Source organism: Pezoporus occidentalis, unplaced genomic scaffold (assembly GCF_034315485.1).
Source record: "Pezoporus occidentalis ecotype Australia unplaced genomic scaffold, CSIRO_AGI_Poc_V1 ctg17, whole genome shotgun sequence".
Taxonomy (NCBI): domain Eukaryota; kingdom Metazoa; phylum Chordata; class Aves; order Psittaciformes; family Psittacidae; genus Pezoporus; species Pezoporus occidentalis.
The window spans coordinates 5,563,371-5,584,914 of NW_026913531.1; the positions used below are offsets into that span (position 1 = coordinate 5,563,371).

At 37.9% G+C, this 21,544-nt stretch overlaps 1 protein-coding gene across 4 annotated transcripts in view; it reads left to right on the plus strand.

Annotated features, from left to right (window-relative positions):
• Positions 1 to 21,544, plus strand: part of SYT1 (synaptotagmin 1) — a 355,083-nt gene that overhangs the window by 72,942 nt on the left and 260,597 nt on the right. For 2 of the 4 annotated variants that reach the window (XM_062613814.1, XM_062613818.1), the window contains exon 1: positions 10,815 to 10,949. The exons of 1 other annotated variant lie outside the window; for it this stretch is intronic. The gene's annotated coding sequence lies outside the window, so the exon portion shown is untranslated. Of the gene's footprint in view, positions 1 to 10,814; positions 10,950 to 21,544 lie in introns of those variants that run through there. One more of the 4 variants, XM_062613817.1, reaches the window with a different exon arrangement.

The following is a 21,544-nucleotide window of genomic DNA, read 5'->3' on the forward strand; positions in this document are numbered from 1 at the left end:
AAGTGTAAGAGGTGCCTGACTCCATGGAAGTCTGTGGAAATAAGATGCTTACTTGTTTAGATGGTTTTATAAACTCCATTAGGTGCTTTTGTGCATCTTTAGACATCTATATACATCATCCACTGATCTAAATGAAGTTGTGCAAGCACTGGCAACATTTACACTGATGCTTTGAGTCAAATCAGTGTGCTCTGTTCATAATATATGCCTTCATCTGAAATTACCCTAGGCGTAATCAGTTTGGTTGTCAGCTGACCAAAAAAAAAAAAATCAACTGAAAAAAATACATTTCAAGAGGACTAATAAATGTATTTTAAAGATGGGGTGACATAAAAGTAAAATTGCTTCCATATGACACAAAGCTGTTAGAGGTCTGATAAATCTGGATTATTTTCATCTATAACAATAGCTGATACTAAATCCTTGGCCAAAAAAATAGATAATCGGAATCACATAATACACAGCTCTTCAGTTTGGCATTGATTTCACAATACAATAAAACTTATCATTTGTAAGCTTGTCTGGTTTTCAGACAAAGAATGAGAACAATTTGATCTGTCCTGGTACATAAGACAATACGGTGCAGGTGGTTTAAAAAAAAAAACAACAGTTACTCAAGCAAAATTTTACTTAAACTACCTGATGATTCATCATGCAGTCTGTGCACACTGTCAGTTGTATCTTTCTGAGCAAATATTTATAGAATATTTAAATAGCCTGGACAGCATGTGCAACTGCTGAGAATTCTATTGTATTATGAATTACTTCTTCAGTTTGTTTCAGTTCAATATAGACTGACACCACTGCAGAGTCAACCTTCTGTTTCCTTGCAATGAATGCAATGCAGTATACCATTTATACTGGAAATTAAGTTTTGCCTAAAATATTATTTTGGCCATGTTTTAACATTCCTGAAGTAAACTTGGAGAGGGTGTGAAAATCAGAATTACTTACTTAATTGTATTTCCCCTTTTTTTTACATACGTATTACTACAAACTTTAGAAGTTATGTTTATATCCATAAGGGCTATTATTAAGCTCTTACCTGCATGACATCCATTCAAGCACAAAATTGCTCAAAAATACTAACAGAATATGACAGTGTAGTTCCTTATTGGACTGGGTGATAGCTGGATTTTTAACAGAAAAAGAAGGAATGTATACAGTAGAAGAGAGACGTCAAATACACCAAGATTGAGATCATCAAGAACTGGCCAAGCTATGACAGGCTGCAAATTAAGGAGAAGAAGTTGGAGAAAGTAGAAAGACCTCCAAAAAATAAGGGAGAAGGGTGGTAATAATTGTGGACATGAGGTGTTTATAGAATGCGTAACATACCACCTGGAGCAGACAGTTAAATAATTTTTCTTGTTCTGGAATTTGGAGAGTGGAATGTCAAGGGGGTAGAAATGAGACTGGTGGCAGCGCAGGTGATATCTAATTTGAGGACTGTGAGCTCAATAGCTAGCTACATTGAGACTACATGACTAGTGCTTTTTGGGATCCTGGTTGCCTGTTCATCAGTGTCCCTGGAAATCTGGATGGAAATGATTGATAGGAGAAAGAAAATGGGGAGAGATAGTTGCATGTGGTTAGATCTCGTCCTGGCAAACTGAGACATGAACTGTGGTGCGTGTCTGTATTGGGTCTGGCTGGGATTGAACTAACTTTCTTGATCATAGCTCATATGGTTCTGATTTAGATTAGTAACTAAAACTGCTGATAGTACACCGGTGTTGTAACACAGCATCAAGGCCTTCTCTTTGTCCCCTGCTAGTAGGCGAAGAATGTGCAAGAGTCGAGGAGGAATCACAGCCAGGAGAGGTGGCCCAAACTGACCAAAGGGGTATTCTTACCTTATAATGTCATACTCAGCAATAAAAACGGGGGGTAGGCTTTCCAGCATAGTTGCTGCTTGGAGTCTGAGTGAGCATTGGGCTGCTGGTGGGGGATAGGGAGTGGCTGCCTTTCCTTCACTTGTGTATACTTTCTCCTTGTTTCTTTCCTTCACTAACTAAATGAACTTTATCTCAATCTACGAGTTTTTCTTTCTTTTGTACATCAAATTCTCTCCTCTGTGCAGGGAAATGGAATAATTGTGCAGGGAAGTGGAATGGCTGGGTGGCACCTGGGTCAACCCACAGTAGTATCTGAAATTTGGGAGCCCTTCTGAATTCCACTGTTTAGAGATAGCCAGAAAGCTGCTAACTAGAAATTAAGTGGTAGTGTCAATTCATCTGTAGTTAAAATAAAAATATTTGATTGAAAATTTGAAAACAAAAGGAAAAAAGAGTAATATTGATACGAATGTTGTGTAATAAAGTGATTATGTCAGTGGCCATTTTTTTTTTTTGTGACACTGTAGTAATACTTCTCTGATAAAATCTTCTGCATCACTTAATATTCTTTTGGAGGTTTTCAGCAAGTGCTTGTTTTTATGACACGTTATTAAACACCTTTTAAATTTGATCACCTAATATGGACAAACCTCAAGAAATCCTTAGCAAAATAAGTAGAATTTTCGTGTGTTTTTAGTGGATTTTTTTTTAGTGGTATTTTTAAAGTATTGGCTGGAAGGTTTATGGAGACATTGGTCATGACAAAAACGGTGCCCATTGCATGGGGACTATGCCAAAGAGTGTGAACTTACTTTTGGTACTTAAGTAATCAAGCAGTAGTAAAGTTAAATTGTATATGTTTGTTTTCTTCACTTTCTATTTTAAGTTTTGAGAGAAATAAAAGGATCTGCAGTAACATCCCATTGTCTCTCAGAATGTCTAGTTAGGAAAAAACTAAAAGGCAGTAAAACTGCATTACTGCATTTCACACGCACCCACACAGAGGCAGTATGGACTGGTTTCCTCTGCTGTTAGGTAGGTATTTGATATTTCCTTATAATTAAGAAGTAGTACTTCAAAGACAAATGAAAATAATTATAAAATGGTATCTTTACCACATCTTGGCTAGTCTGGAATTATGAATTGCATATGAATATGTTAATATTAATTTACCTATAGGCATATAGCATATGTGAAAGTTAAAAATAGAAAATACAGATTAAAAAAAAATATGTGGGCCTCACACTCTTTCCTCTGCCAAGGCAGAATTAACTATGTTGTGTATTTGTTTAAAATAATTTTCAAATCTCAAATGTGTTATAGTTTATATTATTCCTGTTGAAAACCTGGTTCCACTGTTGTGAGGTGGCAGTGATGTTCCAGTGTTTTCCTGTTTCCAAATAAGTGCAACTGTAAAAACTAGTTATCTAAACTGTGGTGCCTAATTGGGCAATATGAACTCCAAGCTTAAAATGCAAAGCACTCCCACTCTTAAAGGACTCTTTGTTGTAATTTACCATGGTGTGACTGCTTTATGTGTGCACCTGTTCATTGCCTGAGTGTAGAGTTTTGGTGCATATTCTGACAAGGCACCTTCCTGGATATTGGATGGAAAAGAAGTGATGATGAACTTTTTCTTCGTTCTAAATACGAACACCAATTTTCAAGGGAGCTAATTAAAATCTTTATCTGATCCTCAGTTGTGAGGGAGCTCTGCCTGCATGCATGTGATAAATTCATGCCTTTTGAGATTTCTAATTTGATTGTATATTTTTTCCTGGTTTTATGACTACAGCATTTTTTATTTTTATGTTCACAAGTCTTTGCCTGAGGAAATAGCAACCTTCCCTTCAAATGTTGCAGTTGAGAAACAATGCTTTGCAAGTGGATTTGTTTTTGTTTTCCTTTGTGTATGTGAGAAGAATGGTAACTGGGCTCCTCAAAGCTGTTTGTAGAGGCAAATCCTTTTTTCCAGCCTAACTGGCTAATAAACTATTGTTTTGAAGAGAGTCCAACCTGAGATAACGTACAGGATCTCAATTAACTGTGAGCTCCTATTGCCAAAGCTTTGTGAAGACTGTTTTGTCATCTTAAAAAAACAAGAGTTTTCTAGGTACAGAGTGGCACATTGTACATCAGCTGGATGTCGGCAAAGAACATTAAACCCTTAATTTGGCATTGCAAGTTGTCAGCTGGTCACATCAGTTGACTTTAATAATTGCTAATTGAGCAAATGTGCATATCTGGAAGACAGACCCTCAAAACCTAACCCTTCCTTTGTCACCTTGTTAGTTTTATGTGTTCTGATGTTTGGGTTATTTTCACTTGTAGCATGAAAGAAAATACTTGTTTTGCTTTCTTCCGCAGTGAGTTCTATACTGTCAGATGGATCTTGTGTTTGATGGCATTTATAAGCTGAAGGTCACACTCATAGTTTAAGCTTGAAATTGTTCCCCAGTAGCAAGTGAATGAGTTGATCAGCAAGTGAATGAGTTTGGAATTGGGTTGGTAAGAGAGGTCAGAATAAAAGTTTGAGGATAGGATTTGGCACAGTGTAAGGAAATCATAAAATTGATGTGTTCACTCTGTAGCGAACTATTGATTCTTATTTTTTATTGCGTACTTCAGCATTCACGTGGAGGAAGAAAACATATAGCTAAGCAACATGTCTGTCACAGTCTGCTTTTTTCTATAGTAGAAAAATTAATGTTAATGATCCGAGATGTAGCTAAAGCAAGAGAATGTTACTCAATAACATCTGTACATAAATGAAGTGGAAGTAAGATGGTAATAATTTTACAGAATTTTCCACAAAGACCAGTAAGATAGGGTGGTACTAGAAAAACTGTGTTAGACTTCTGTCAATTAAGTGACACGATCAAGAATGGTATTTTTGCCAGTGCAAACCAAAGTGTGTATTTATTGCTTCCTGCTTTTGATTAGAAAATAGAGAAAGACACCAGAATTTCCTTCATTACTTGTGTGTAACTTTAACAAGAATTTCAGCCCAAAGTCTCCTGGGAAAAAAATATATCTGAAAAGAAAGTCAAAAGATATCCTAATGAGACAAGAGAGACTAGGAAACATGGATGACTTAAATAGTGACATGTGAGGACAGGCACTTTAAGTGTGACAACTCAAAGATACTGACCACATGTCATCAAGGTAAATTTTTTATAAATATCTAGCTATGTGCTACCATATGGACATCTAAGGCAATATACAGGGAAAGAATGAATTTCAAATTTGCTGTTACCAGATCAGACAATTATAAATCTTTGTGTCTACATGACTGTTCTACAGTCACTTTATGTTCTGCACTTGCTCTACCAGGTAAGATGAAGTGTAGTTCCTCCTAGTTTTTAGACCATCCAGTTGAAATCTGTTTTTACACTTGTCTGCCTTATACTAGTATATGCTATATAAGGAGAGGAAGTTAATCAAAAATTTACTATTACCTTTTTCCTTCACCAGTTTCAGTACTAGGAAATGTGGGCATGTTAAAATGACCTTCTTGCAGATTTTAATCTTGAAGTACTTACGGAATTACTATTTGGAAGGTTCAAGGGCATTTCACTTGTAGTATAGTTGTGAAGCTTTTTCATGCATGTTTTTTAATAATTTATTTTTCTAGATGACTGAGTGCTTGTACTCAAGGAGCAGTCACAATGCTACTTATGGAACAATAATTGTGGTCATAGTTTAAGCTGTACGAATTTGTTGAGTAGAAATGGGCTTCTCTGTGGTTTCTCTGACTCTCAGTGAATCCCTCTTCCAAGTTCTTGTTCAGTTTCCCTACAGAACTCTTAAAGATGTTCATTTACCCCTATATGTTTCCGAGAGTTTTGTAGATCTTCCACCTATTAAACAAAGAACCACCTTCTTTTGTTTGTTTTGCACTTTACTCTTACTAGGTTCCTTTATAGTTGCTAGTTTTCCTATATACATCAATATACCAAACTGATATATAAGTGCAGTGTGAGCCCTCTGTTTTGATATGGATTACTTCAGAAGATCTTAGAAAATCAGCTTTACAAATGAATTTATTTGCAAACACTTTTGCAGAAGGAGAATATAATTTTTACAGCAGTGACAAGATAGAAAATGTCAGTTGATACTTTTCCTCACAAAACTCTCTTGCATGCCTGGTCTCTGTGAGCATTGTTTAGTAAAATGCATTGAGATTAATAACCCCATGTTTTTATTAGCACTGTGATAGGTGCTTATATTTAACACAAGTTACGTTAGAAAGCTGCAAGGATAGTGAGATAAACTGGATTTTGGTGACTGAATAGAAGGCAAGGTTTAAAATAGAAGGTCAGAGGGAAACCTGATACAAGTAATAAAGGCTGGAATGATACCTGTGGATTACAGTTTGTTATCATGTAACAAACATAACGTTTTTTTGGGTTGAAGCTTAAAAATTGTGCTGCAGTGTAATTAAGAATCATTTGTAGTAAAATAAAGAGATCATCCCTGCATATGTCACCTGATAAATTTAGGCCAAGGCTGACTGAAAGATCTTGCTGGTCTACAGATGCCAGGTATTTAGAGACTCCTGTGCTTGTTGCAGATTGGAGATAACTTTAATATGCTTCAGACTGATAGAAATGGCATTTGTTTAGCGCAGGAGATAAAAATACAGTCAGAAGTCAGTGGAAAAATAGTAAAGAAATATCATTACTGTCTTCTAGAACTAAAAGGTTTTGGGGCTTGTGGGGTTTGTTCCTTTTATTCTGCTGAATAGTGATGTTCCATGTTCCTGTGAATCTAAAAAATCTGAACTTTAAAAAAGAAAAATACACAGTGTCGAGATACATTTTGAAAACTAGCTGAAGGCATTAAAGAATGTCTGAATCTTGGATCTTTCTAGTTTGTGTTAATAAAAATATTCTGCACTGCTAAATTGTACTGTAAGCACTAAATAATGAGAGTATATTAGAATCAAAGATGTGGTAGGTGGACTACAGCTGTAACATTAGTATCAACAGTGGAACAGGCTATTATACATACCAACAGGTGCAGATTAATTAAATAGTTTTCTTCTGAACATTGCTTAAAATTACTTTGTTGACAAGATGTCCTTATATTGCGACCACAGGTAGAGTGTCTTCTTTCTTTCAAAAACATCAAGCAATGTTTTCTGGTGAAAAAAAAAAAAAAAAAATCTCAGCTATCAGAAAATATATGTCTGAAGGCATTTTATCCCAATCATTTGTGGTAGCAAAGACAGAAGAATGATATTGTAAAGTTGCTTAGATTGATACTTTTTCTGTCTGAATTTGCTTGGTTTTTATGCCATAACTGTAGGCAATCCAGTAAGTTTGCAGAATTAAATAGCCAGCATAAGTATGTATTGCATGCCGAACATAATTATGCCTTCAGCCAAGAAATACCTCTTGAGGAGAAACTGCCTGGTAATCCTCATTTCAGCTAGAATTATAGAATTGAACAGTTAATCTTTTCTGTGGACAGATTATTTTTTCCAAGAAAGCAATGAGAGCAAACTGATTTTATCTTCATTTTCCTGTGTTTCTTTAAACACACTTCATAAGGTCATTAACCTTTCTTCATGAGAAAGCGTTTTCTTACCATCTTTTGATACTTGCTACCTTCTTTCTCTCTGTCTTTCTCTATTTTCCTCCAAATGTTTGTATTCTGGGGGAGGTCTCTGAGAACCAGAGTCTTGGTGGAGAAAGACTCGTTCTTTAAATATATGCCACTAGCTGAATTATCTTTTCATGCAATTAAAAATGCAAGACACAAAATGCAAAACAAACCCCTCCCCTTTTGTTTTCAGTTTGCATCTCTGTGAAAGGCACATAAAGATTTTCCACAGAGACTCTTAGTATTCTGGCAAGCTCTCACTTGTGATCTATGGACTGTTGAAGTGCTGACAGATGCAGTATTATACAGAAATGCAAAGATTATATTTGTGTTTCTATATGTGTCCTGCAAACCCCTCAGGCACTCAGATCTCCTTGCTACTCTGTTCCAGCATGCTCAAGCCATCTGCTTGATTTTCCTTCTGCATTTGCTCTCATTAGTCATGTTCACATGTATTTCAGGCTGCTTAATTTCATTACGCAAACTATTATGCACTGTTCATACAATAAGTGACAGAGGTTCCTTCTGCTCCCTAAGGGACTTGTAAAAAGAAGTTCTGAATGTGTAAGAAACCCTGAAAATTCTTGTTAAAACATGGACAACATTTCACTGTTACCTTTATTAACATACTAAAACTTACTTCATTGATTGAGTTACCTGTCTTTTCCTGACTCCCAAAGGCTAACTGCTGTCTCCTTAGAAATATTTGCTTCTGGCTAGGATATTTTAACACAGTTAAGATCTCGACAAAGAACTCATGCCATATTTAAAAATTTCCTTTCTGGTGGAGTTAGTTTTCCTGCCTAGTAGTGAGGTTGTCATTTCAGAGCAGAATGTGCTTGTGACCATCCTTTTGAATATCCAGTAGAATTAACAAAATCGTAAGCTTTTAAAAGGATCAGAATTTCCAGAGGAAAGAGAGATCTTTTATTGCTGAAGATGTAAAATCTCTGTTTGTGGTCATTACTGAGTGTGCTCAAGCTTCTCGAAATTACTTAGGCCAGCTATGATAAGGTCATGGCATTCCCTTGGAGTGACTCAATATATGTGTGCTGCAGGACAAAAATATATAGAAGAGTTTCCTGTGATGGCTTTTGATAGCTCCTCTGTGTGGTGGGGAGGAACCAGCCCCAGCAATGGGATCTGGGACCCTACTGGGATCCCAGTGGGCAGAAGGGTGCCAGTATGGGAGAAAACTGGTCAGTGCTGGGCTTAGGAGCGGGTGTGATGGCCAAGGTTTTATGGGCAAAGGCAATGGATTAATAGTCAACTGAGAGAGTGGGCAATAAAACTGGGACATGGAGGAGGGGAACCAGGACTGACCTGAGTAACAGTGAAATTTGGCAGGGAGCTCTAGGAAAGACAGATTTAATAAGGAATTGGATATCTGGACAGCAGACGTAGAGCTGCCAACATAATTGGCATTAGCATCAGCCGTCATCCTAGCTGGAGGGAAGTGGGAATGGTTGAGAAGTGATTCAGGAAGACAGAAAAATTGAGTTCAGTGTGAGCCATGCTTGGATATATGGGAACATATAGTATATAGTGCATGCTCTAAAGAAAAAAAAAAAAAAAAGGAAGGGGGGGATGAGGATCCATTATTAGGTGTAAAAAAAAAAATTGTTTTGCTGTTTTTTTTTATCTTGAAAAAAGTTCACCATGAAAATCATTATTTTATTTTGAGAATGTGCTCTCTATGGTATATGAATTATAAATCATTCACAGACAGGAGTGGTGGATCTAGGCACTGGATAAGCATGGCACCCCACAAAAAATAGTGACTCAGAGACTATCATAAAGTCTCAGAAAGAGGTTGAATTACCCTTTGAGTGCTGGACATTGCTGCGATGTTCTTTTTTTAATGTGGTTTGCATCTAATGAGTTTGATTTTACTTTGTTGTTTTGATAAATATATTCTATCCAGACAGCCACAAGGTACAAAATAATTGTTGACTCTGAAAGCTGGAATATTTTTTAACCAGCTTTTCCTAATACTTATTTCATTAAAACCCGAAGTCCTGGAGTCATTTAAAGGATTTAGTCTTTCTTTTATTTTCTGATTGAAAATGTACATTGTTTGGTGGTCTAAATTCCTATTGCCCTATGACTTTGGTGACTGTAAATTCAGTGCAATGTGCCTTGCTGATATGGGCTTTATTCTCTAAAAAAATAGAAAGGAAATTATAGGTATACACATTTACAGAAAATTCCGTAATTCCATCGTTTTTACTGTTGTGGTTAACAGTATTGATTTCTTAGTACATAAGTAGTGAAAAAATGAGAGTTTCCAAACTGTTTAAAATAACTAATGAACTACTGAATTATGCAGTGCTTTTTTGTCTTAAAAAAAAAATTCTTTTTGCTGTTTTAAATATTGCCAAGACTGGCAAAATGAAATAATGATAGTATTTCTTACTAAGGAAAATAATCAGAAGCACTACGTGTAAGATGTGGAGACTGAGGACAGCTTTTATGGTGTATGATTAAGCAACTGGGCAAGGATTCAAGACATTTAAGGCTGAGTAGGTTCCTTAAACCAGACTCCTTATGTGACGTTCAGCATATTGTTGAATTTTGTGTACCTCTGCTTCTATCTGTAGAACAAGCATGTTGATACAGCTTTACTCCTATCCTTTGCCTGTCTCAGGGATTTGATTAAAAAAAATCTAACAGATCTCTTACAGTCTTCTTCAAACAACTTCCAGCACAGTAAGCGTTCAGCCTTCACTGAAGCTTCTAGTAATAGCTATGGGGAAAAAGCAACATGAATTCTTTTTGTTTACTGTAAGACACTCTACAGAAGGGAAATAGAAGAGCTGAGAAGAGGTTAAAAATATATATATATATATATATATATATATATATATAATCTATAGTACAATCTGAATATTTCCATGAAATTGTTTGAGCCTAAAGATTGAATTTACTTAGGTCACTTTTGTCGCTTAATGCAAACTGGTGTGAAATTGTCTGGTTTCGTATAGAAGTTCAAAAAGGTACAATTATAAATCCATGTCTTTTTGGTATCAACTGAATTCATGGAGCATGCTGAGTTAAGGAACCTTGTGGGATACAGCAGTAGGAAATTATGTTTGTGTGACCACTCCCCCACTGTACTTGCCTCACTGATCTACAGAAATATATAATATTGGAACACACCAAACCAGTCCAGATGAGTCCATAGTGAAGAAAACTTGTTCATGTATGTTTTTTTCTTTGTAAATTAACAATCTCATTAACTCACATGGTAATTAACTTTTGGCAATCAGCCCAAGGGCACTGAACAAACCAAGAATGTTTAACGGAATTTTAAAGCAGCAGTTGTTTGTGGGCAAAAATGAAAATACAGCTGCATAGGTACTGGCAAATGTTTACATGGAATGTCTTTCTTTTAAAGGGAGAAAAGCAACGGTTTTTTTTTCTGAGCTGTGAAGAAACTAGAAATTGGTAGAGTCTTCATTCAAGGTTTCCCTGTGAAAACTGCGTTGATGCCATTCATATAAGGTATTTGAAACAAATGTGGGTTCTGTTTCCTTCCATACCCTGTTAGATGCTTTAATGCATGGTGCTTTCTGAGAAATAAAATGGAGATAGTAAATGATTGAAAGAAACAGCTTTTTCTGATGTAAAGTCTGTTAGACTAGTGAACATATAATTTTGTGGTAACACGTCATATTTCTCACTGACATTAAAGTTGGAAAAATTACTGGTTGTATGCATTTATTGGCTGTTCAGATAGTAGTTGTATTCTTTGCCTTGTCTCGCCATCAACTTGTGTTTTATCAAATCCCAAGCTGTCATGCTTCATTATCCATAGATGATCTTGAGCAACCTTTCTTCATAAAAAAATATGCTGTGGCATCTGCCATTGTGTACCAATGTACAGATCACTTCTCAGTTAGGTTTGCCTTTGATTTATACATTCAGTCATGTGTGTTCTTACATTTTTGCCTGTGAATATCCTAAGCAATGGAAGCTGCATATGCTACGTTACACTGATTTTTCAGGTTGTAGATGTCTTCTGTGCCTTTTTAGCTAACGAGTTCCATTGGAATTAGTGTTTGTAGACCTCAGTCTCCACTAGGCAGTCACATTATTTCTGTAGTCATTCATAAGCGCCTGTACCAGTGATGTAGACAGGACATTGAAATTAGGAGCTGTGATTATAATGTGAGTCTCGCATTCTAGATCCTGTATTTCACTTTTCTGATGTCTGGAGCCAGCAATGAAATTTATGTCATGATTTTATTGATAGACAGCAATAATGTCTAGATAGAAATATATTTACCAAAGAAGTCTATTTCCTGTAAGTCAATTACATTGATAAGAGACTTATTCTGTTTTTGAAAGACAATTAGTAAAACTGTACAGTGCTCATAGAGATTAGTAGATAAAAGTCCTCTTCATTCTAGTAATTTACATCTCTATGTAACTATTGTTGTAAAGGGAAAAGGAGCACACATTTTTAGGGATGTCCTGAAGTTATTTTACAGCTATTCTGTTTTGTGGTACAACATTTGGAAGTTAATTTGTTACACTGCTGCTGTTAATGCTTCATCTGAAAATACCTGTTTCAGCAATCAACAGTGAAAATGTATGACTACCCATTTTAGGCTTGATTCAGTACTTCTTAACTTGAAACTATTTGAAATTGATTGAGCTGTTTTTAGGAAATTGCATGGATACTTTCCTGAATATGTTAAATCTAAGAAACAATGTTTGCTATAGCCTAGATGGGCTGTCTTCACCCAATTGCTTTGATATATTTTCCAGGGATGAGGAGATTAAGAGAAACAATCTTGTTCTGTTAAGATTCCTTATAATTGCCAGGCTTTATGCAATTTCAGTGAAATATTGCACTAAACCCACTCCTTTTAATGGAGGAAAAGAGTTTCTGTATAGACTGAAAATATTTAGAGGGCTTCTGTTTACGTTTTGCAGTTCCTATGCCAATTAATTGTTTATACTTGCAAGGGCCTCAAGGCTTCATTTGGGTTAGAGCTCTGTATGCTTTTTCTGTTTGTGCAGATGTTTCACAGAGATCTTGTGGAAGTGGGGATCATTCAGAGGTCAAATGAAAAGCAGCAACATATAAAGACAATGAAATATCAGGGCACTTCTCGATGAAAGTTTGCAAAACAAGTGAAGAGCCACATGAAAATGCAAAGCAGTATGTCCTCAAAGTAAATTGTCCCCAAAGAAAATAACTCACTTGGAAAGAATAATACTATGTGTTTGTGTTGTAGAACAGATTGTTGTGAGACTACCTCTCAACGTGTGACTTTAGCAGTGGCTGTCATTCTGCCCAAAGTCTACCTTTTATTTTCAGTAACAAAACACAGTAGAGCTCTGTGCTGAACATGGAAAAAGGAGGGGGAGAGAGGGATATTGAAAAAAAAAAAAATTTTTTTATTATTCTCCTGCACCTGTTCTTGTTCTGCCAAAGCTTGCAGATGACTTTTGATTGAAGTAGTAGCATGTTCATCACAGTGATAAAATTAATTTCAATCTCTGTTCACTATTACGTGTGTCTCAGTTGCAGACAGTTTCTTCTGAGAATATGAAATACTGTCTATGACTGTGTCTGGGAGTAAGTCACCAATGTTATAACTCAAACTAATTTAAATGAAGGCAAATGTTTGGGGATCTGAGAGCTGAATTTCCATTTGAACAATAGCTTGAAGGACTTCATACACATTGACTGTCTCATGCCCTAAAGTGGATTGCTACTGAAGAGATTATCCACATATACCCATGAGCTACAATAAGATTTACAGGAATATGAAATAAAATAAAGTTGTCTGTAAGGTAAATATTAAGTGGAAAAGCAAATTAAAGCAAGAGTGGAATAAGAATGAATCCAGGAGAATTTTAGAACAGATCTACACTGGGAATATGAGGATGCAACAAAACCTGAAGATCTGATGCAGAAATCTGAACTAGAAATGCTTCTTAATCTGTCACCCAAATTGTAGGTGTTTTTTAGTAAGTCTCTGAGTGTTGTTGATGTCTATATAACCCTTTACAATTAGAGTTGAATGGGATACTGTAATAAACAGAGTCAGTAGAATTATCTTCTGAGACTTTCTGAGTATTAGGGAGTGCTTACTGAAACACAGAATAATTTCAGATGGTTAAGCAGAGTTCTCCTATTTAAAAAGTCCATTAAATTGGTTAAAAAAAATAATCCTTTATGTGTTTTAGATTTGATTAACCCTTAATGCTATTTTCCACTTAGATGTATTTATTGTGTGCTGATTTTGGTGTTATTTCTTGGCTTGTATTTTGTGATAGTAACAAGGATGAAAGCAGTTCTCCTCTTACAGGAACTGTTACTTCCACTGCAGTTGCTTTGGAAATGCTAGAAGTGCAATGTGATGCTTACGTCAGCACTGGGGGAATCTCCACAGAGCACAAAGGGAGGCTGTAAATAGTACAGGTCCAGAACCAGGATGCCACAGACCAGCCATTCTCAACGGTCTGACCCCATCTAGTTCAAGAATCCTTGCCAGTTGTGAATTGTTTCCCTTTTTCTTGCCTTAGTAGTATTTTGTTTCTAGCCCACTAATGAAAACAAGAAGGAAATCCTGGAATCCCTATTTCATTCTCAAGCTTGTAAAACTCCATTGACTGTGGTGGAGCATGTGGGGCTACAAATAAATTTCAATTTCAGTCAGTGAGTTTTGCTGGTGGGGAAAACTGGTGATTAATTTTAGGGCTTATACTCAGCATACCTCAGTGAAAGAAAATACCTTACAAGCTAATGTTAAATAGGTCCCTACAAGATAGAGGATGTTCCTTTTGTGTTCTCTGAATTGGTTGAGAAAAATTACACTTTCCCAAGTTATTCCAGGTTTTGGGGTTTTTTGTCTTTTAAATAATATTTAGTACATTTTCTGGTCAGCAAAGTCATATCTACTGGAAAGATGTTCATGTATTATCATGGGACAGGTCAAAAATCAAGACATTAAGGACTAACACGTTGTAATGAAAACCAAAACTATGGGTGAACAGTGTTGCCAGAGTTTGCAGACTTGTCTAAGAGCAAAGGTTGTTAGACTGTAAACTTGTCTCAGAGCAAAGGCTGTTAGACTGTAAACCTGTCTCTGGAAACACAGATAATTTGCACAACTTCTTTTTCTTTTTCCTGTATTTTTTGACCTCCTTTTTTTTCTGAACTAACACTTCATTGCTCTTCTGGGAACCAACATTCAGCTGATAAATTAAAAACTCTAGGATAAAGATGGATACATTTTGCCTCCTTTAATAATTTCCATCTTAGAGGGAAACCATTAAGCAACAGTGAAAATTTTACACAGATCTGTAGTGCATGCATCCAGTAAAATAGGGAAAACAATAAATGCAAAATTTACTTTAATTAATTTGTTGAAATTTATTAAACTGTATATAACCTCCTTAGCTGAAAGTAACTTCAGCTATCTTATACTGGCAACATAGGCTGTAATGAGATTTCTGGGGTTTAGCAATTAAGGATGAATCAGACATACCAAAGGCATTTTTGGGGAAAATAAAATTTTACAAAGCAATACAGTCAAGTGCAGGACTTGCTCTCCCTATAAGAAAGAGAATAAAATTGCTGGTGCAAAAAAAAAGGCTTCTTTGTTCCTGCAGCGCTGCATTTATTGTGTTACGGTCTAAACCAGCAGCAATTATACATAAGCTGTTAAACAAAATGAGAACAATCAAACAGTCAGCTCAGTGAGCCAGAGGTGGTACTTGGAGTTCTTGCTGTTTCTCTCAGTCAATCTCAGCATCAGTGATGGTCAGAAAATACATGCTCATTCTCCTGCATATGTTTATGTGACGGGGGAGGACATGAATTTTCTTTCCTTTTTTGGCAGGCAAAAAGTAAAAACCAGATTTGGTAAAAGCTAGATTTATGGGGAAAGCATGAACCTGCACTGCACATCATACCTGGGAAGAGTATCGGGTTTTTTTAACTGGCTGCATAAAAGGCCTGTCAGAGTACTACAAGATGAAGCCAAGAAGCTGGCAAAATTCAAAACAGTTTTGAATTCTATCAGTAAGTTATTGCAAGATTTTAGGGGGAAGAAAAAGAAGCACATGTAGGGAAAAATAAATGGATAAGTGGGTAGGATATTCTTTCATGGAATTAATTATTTTCCAGATAACTACTGCAGAAGGTCACACACTTTCTTAAATTATTTATGTTGTCATTTGTCAGAAAAAGGATACAAGAGTAGGTAGACCATAAATTTTGGTTCAGAAAGTTCTCTGGTCCTATCACAGGTTTTTTCAAGTGATGTAGAAAAAATTTGGTGATCGATTGGCTCAGCAGGATATTTCTGATCTTTACATCTGAGTAAATCAGGGTGGACATTTTAAGTAGCCACAGTTTGAAGTTAGGGAAAGAGCTGTAATCCAAGTCTAATGAGGGTAGTTATTTTCAGAATCGTGAGATTGAAATAGTCCAAGGGGGTAGTTTCATGATAGTAGAAAATGACATTTTTACTGGAAGTGATGATCTTATGCTCCCTTTTTGTTCCAGCACTAAAAGTTAACAGTTTTCAGCCAGATAAGCCTTACTGCTGCCACACAAGGAAGCGCAGTGATGTGAATATGGGAAGTAGGGCAGGATCTCTTTTGGCAACAGCAAAGTCTTAAATCAGTTTAAGCAGCTTCTGAAACCACTCCAGAACTCTGAGCCTTCACAGAAGGTGGCTGAGGGCAGCGTGTGCTGACACCACCATTTACTTTCTGTGTAGCAAGTACTGCTCACCTCACCTATTATAGCAAGTGTGCTTGGCATTGTAATGAAAAATGACCTTCAGTCACTTTTGTATAATTGGACTGCCAAAATCAGTAAAAATAGTTCCCACATCTGATCCCAAGCGTGGTGGGGTGACCTCGATTGGGTGCCAGGCCCCCACCCACCTGCTCTTGCACTCCCTGTTCTCAACAGGACAGGAGGAGGAAATAAAGTGGAAGAGCTCATGGGTCAAGATAAAGACAGGAGATCACTGACCAATTGCCATCACAGGCAAAACAGACTCGACTTGAGGAAGATTAATTTGTTACCAGTTGAATAGATTTGGATGGTGAGAAACAAAAAAACTACATCACCTTCTTCCCTTGTTTCCAGGCTTCAGTCTTCCGTTCTCTTCTGTCTCCCTAGCTGAGCCGTCCAGAGGTGTGGGGAATGAGCACTGTAGTCAGTTCATACCAGTTGGTTTCTGCCACTCCTTCCTCCTCACACTTTTCCACTTTTCCAACATGGGGTTCTCCATGGGCTGCAGTCCTTTGAGAACTGCTTCAGCGTGGCCTTTCCATGGGCTGCAGCTCCTTCAGTGCATATGATATGTTATCACCATGTTCCAATATTTAAAGGGTGGCTACAAAGAAAACTTCCTTTTTACAAGGAGTCACATGGAAAAGACAAGGGGTAATGATCACAAGTTACTCCCGGGGAGATTTTGACTGGCACAAGAGGAAATCTTTTTACAAAGAGAACACTCAGCCATTGGAATAATCTCCTCAGGGAACTGGTGGATTCCTCAACATTGGACACTTAAGATCCAGCTGGACATGGTGCTGGGACATCTAGTTGAGGTCATCCTTTGCCAGAAAGGTTGGCCCATATGCACCTTGAGGTTCCTTCCAGACTGGTATACTGTGAGTCTGTGATACTATATCCGTGGGCTGCAGGGGCACAGCCTGCCTCACCATGGGCTGCACCATGGGCCTACACCATGGGCTGCACCATGGGCTGCACCACAGGCTGCAGGGGAATCTCTGCTCTGGTGCCTGCAGCACCTCCTCCCCTCTTCCTTCTCTCACCTCAGTGCTCACAGAGCTGTTTCTCACACTTCTGTTCCCTCACTCCTGGGCAGGTTTTTTCCCTTTCTTAAACACACTTTCCCAGAGGTGCCGGCACCTTGTCTGAGGCCCTCAGCTGTGTCCTGAGGGGGGTCAATTGGAGCCAACTGGAACTGGCTGTGTCCAGCACCTCATAGGGCCCCTGCAGACCCCCTAGCCACCTGCACCCCAAAGTTGCCTCTCAAACTGTTAGCAGCCAGTGAAAGGAAAGACTATTTTCTTAGGGTACGTCTGGAAAACCTGAGGTTCTTTTTCCCTAACCTGATCTCACAGACATCTGTTTTCCAATAGCAGTCCAGTACCGACTGCAAGGGAGCTCTTCTCTCTAAATGCCTCTGTAAGTATAAACAGGATATATCACATCACATGTTTGAAGGAAATGCTGCTTGTGCTTATAGTAGATAGAATATTATTTTCTATGTCATGTTTTTGTACTTATCCATACTGATATGAAGTATGGCAGAAAATTTGTGCTAGAAATGCAGACTAGTAGTGGGTTGGTTTCTTTTTGCCACACTGCAATTTGGAGCCCATCTGTCATGCCACACAGCAAGTTCAGTGCACAGATCATGGTGTGGCAGAATTTTTGTCTGTAAGCGTTTGTACTGGCTTTGAAAAGAGCAAAATTAATTTCTTTTCCTTCCTCTAAAGTATTAAAAGAATATTTGCCTTCCATATCACTTCAAATCCAGAATTTCTGTGTCCCAGTAAATGTGAAAAAGAGAAAAGTGGGTGCCAGGGTGCAGGTGAGCCCTGGGCTCTGGCAAGGAGGTGGACGGGCAAGTGTCCAGTTTGAGTCAGTAAATAGAATCATAGCATGGTTTGGGTTGGAAAGGACTTTAAGATCATCTAGTTCCACCTTCCCTGCCATGGGCAGGGACACCTCTCACTAAACCATGTCACCCCTCTGGTACCCAGCTCTGCTTCTGGGGCTGCCTCTTTACCATCGTTTAGGACACTGTCCTGAGAGAAATGAATCCTCTGCTGTTCTAACGCTTTTTCTTTAATAAACCGGGTGAATACCAGTTCCTGCTGTATTATGTATTACTTCTGTCTCTGGGTCTGAGAAAGGTGGTAGCCCAACCAGAGTAATACATTGTCCTTTACAAACTCATTGGAACTGTTGGCACAAACAACTGGTTTATTTTGTTCTCACATTAAAAAAAGATGAGGCATGAAACCTTGTGTATTTTTAAAATACGAATTCTTATCTGTGTCTGACAGATCTCATCACTATGAGAGGTCCCAAATTTGTGCTTCTCTCTAAAATTTAATTATCTGGCACTTTCCAACAGCAGCTTGTCTACTACTGACAAGTAAAATTTCATTTTGTTCAAACATCTTTTGTGTGTATGTCTCCTTGATATTGATAACAGAGGCTTGTGGTAATGCTTATCTCCTTTTGATTCTGAAAATGTAATAAAGAAGGAAAACACAAAGTAATAGCTATATGCATTGGTTAGGCAGACATCCATCAAGTCTTTACATCAGACTTAGCTTTTCAGATATCTCTAGAAACGAAGATCATAAAAGCAGCTTTAGGGAAGGCAAACGTGCCCACAAAGCCAAATAAATCATTGTCCAAACAAGGAATGAACCAAGACAGATTGTTCATGTTCAATTGTGAGTCTCTTTGTTCCCTTTCCCAAATAGTTTCCTGAACAAATTGTTAATTACTAATTGCCATGGTTATCTCTCTTCACAACTGGACTCTTCAAGGTATATGAGGCTTTGGTTCATTCCCCAAATTTTGGGGGATGCGAATTCAATAAGAGGAAAAGTAGTCTTAGTTGTTTATAGATAAGTGTAGTCAGCTGGAAAATAAATGTAGAATTGCAAATACATAGAACTTGACCTTGTCTGTAAAAGAAATCAGTCATTAAAGAACTAGCGATATAAATACAAGCAACTTACATGTACTCATGTGGGAGTATTTGGGGTAAGATGTAAATATATCATAGGAAAATAGGAAATTTTTATCGGTTTTTGTTCTGTATGTGCAAAGTTTTATTTGCACAATGTTTGTTTGTGTCGTGGTTTAAGCCCAGCCAGTATCACAGTATGCTAGAGATTGGAAGGGACCTCGAAAGATCATCTAGTCCAATCCCCCTGCTGGAGCAGGAACACCTAGATAATGTTACACAGGAATGTGTCCAGGCGGGTTTTGAATGTCTCCAGGGAAGGAGACTCCACAACCTCCCTGGGCAGCCTGTTCCAGTGTTCCGTCACCCTCACTGAGACGACGTTTCTTCTCAAGTTTAAGTGGAACCTCTTGTGTTCCAGTTTGTACCCATTACCCCTTGTCCTATCATTGTTTGCCACTGAGTAGAGCCTGGCTCCATCCTCGTGACACTCCCCCTTTATATATTTATATACACTAATAAGGTCACCCCTCAGTCTCCTCTTCTCCAAACTGTAGAGACCCAGCTCCCTCTGTCTTTCCTCGTAAGGGAGATGCTTCACTCCCTTAATCATCTTGGTTGCCCTGCGCTGGACTCTCTCCAGCAGCTCCCTGTCCTTGAACTGGACACAATATTCCAGTAACTCAGAACCACGCAGCTACTCCTGAGCCCAGGACAGTTTGCAAGACACAGTATCTTTTCCTTTTTTTTTTTTTTATAACATAGATTTCTTGATTGTATGGTGCTGTATGTGCGCCATGATGGGGCTTTAATTTTGTAACTTTGTTTAAGCTACCCTGTGTGCCACAGAAGAGTGCATTGTATGACCTGCTTCTCAGGAGAAGCAGAGGTAGAAACCAGGTTTTCCTGAGCTCATCAGATGATTGTCTAAAAGCTTGTGTGAAAGAAAAAGGAAGGTGCGTACAGCTGTGTAAGAACCATACCCCTGATGATCAGAGTACAGGTGGGGAAGATGCAGATGCACTGATCAGGGATTATATGTTTTCCTTAGTCAGAGAAAGCTCATATTGAATAGCTAATGCTGTTCCAATGTCACTTCCCAAACCAGGTTCTGCTTGTATTGTGGCTTCCAAGTAGTTTATTATGGTATTGTCAACAGGGAACCTCCTGACCAGAGCACATGAGGCTGTGCAGCTAGAACTAAAATAAAAAGCTCTGAAACGACCTACTGTTACTCCTCACTGTTACCCAGGACAGCGTCCAAGGGAGGACATGTCATGCACACTGCCCAGTGGCTTTTTTATATATGCATATAGGAGAGAGAATGGACAGGAGGATTCTTTATGGCAAATGCCAGTAGAGCCATCAGGTGGGACAATCAAGGACATCTGGTATATTTGCTTTAGTAGTAAGGTTTAAAGTATACTGGAATAGTACTAAAAATGTTGCAGAGGGAGCAGGTGGAGACAGGAGAGAGCTTCCTTCTTTTCATACAGTTTCATCTCTGTGCTAGGAACAGATGGCTGCAGTGAAACGGGATTCCTTTCCATTCTGTAGCCCTGAATGCCATTTTTTTAAAAATGTAGTTTTTGTGGAGAAATTATCCACATAAAGGCAGAGAATGCAGCTTTACTTTTCAGGGACAGAAGACATATATTACAGCACATGGACATCCTTGGAATATGTGATTAGTTTTGTCAGGGAAGACATAAGTTAGTTTTAGTGTATTTTGTGAGAGATTCCTGTTACTCCTTTTATTTGACAGCAGAAGTCTAACCCGCAATGGTCGGAATTTCCTTGTACTGCAGCAACTAATGACAGTTAAATAAGATTGACAAATTGCTTCAGCACAGAATAGTTGTATGTGAAGGGTGTTGGCTGCAAAATATCATTCCACTGCTGCAAAACTGTAATTCATATATGAGGGTAGACCTGACATGCTTGCAAGCTCAAACTCTTGTTTATTTTGTAAATACACAGTTGTTTACAACAAAGTAATGTACAGATAAAAAAAAAAAAAAAAGAATCTTTTCAGTCTCTCTGTACTACTGTGCATTCTGCCGCTTCTTCTTCCACTAGCAGCCACATGGTTATTTCTAGAGTAATACGTTCCCCATATGTGCTGCTGAGAGAGAGATTCAGCTATGGTACAGTGAGCAGTGTTTTAAAATGTGCATTCTGTGGTCGTTTATAAACTGCATGGAAGGCAACCAAACTTGCAAGTCTCTGTCCTGTGATCTTGGGTGGAGAATGTTAAATAATAAATGTGAGAAACATATATTCATGCGTGCAGCTGCATGTGTATAATGCAGGTTCATGCTTATGGCTGCTCAAGCATGTTTGTTCTTGAGCAGCATGAGCAAGATGGGTAGATAATGC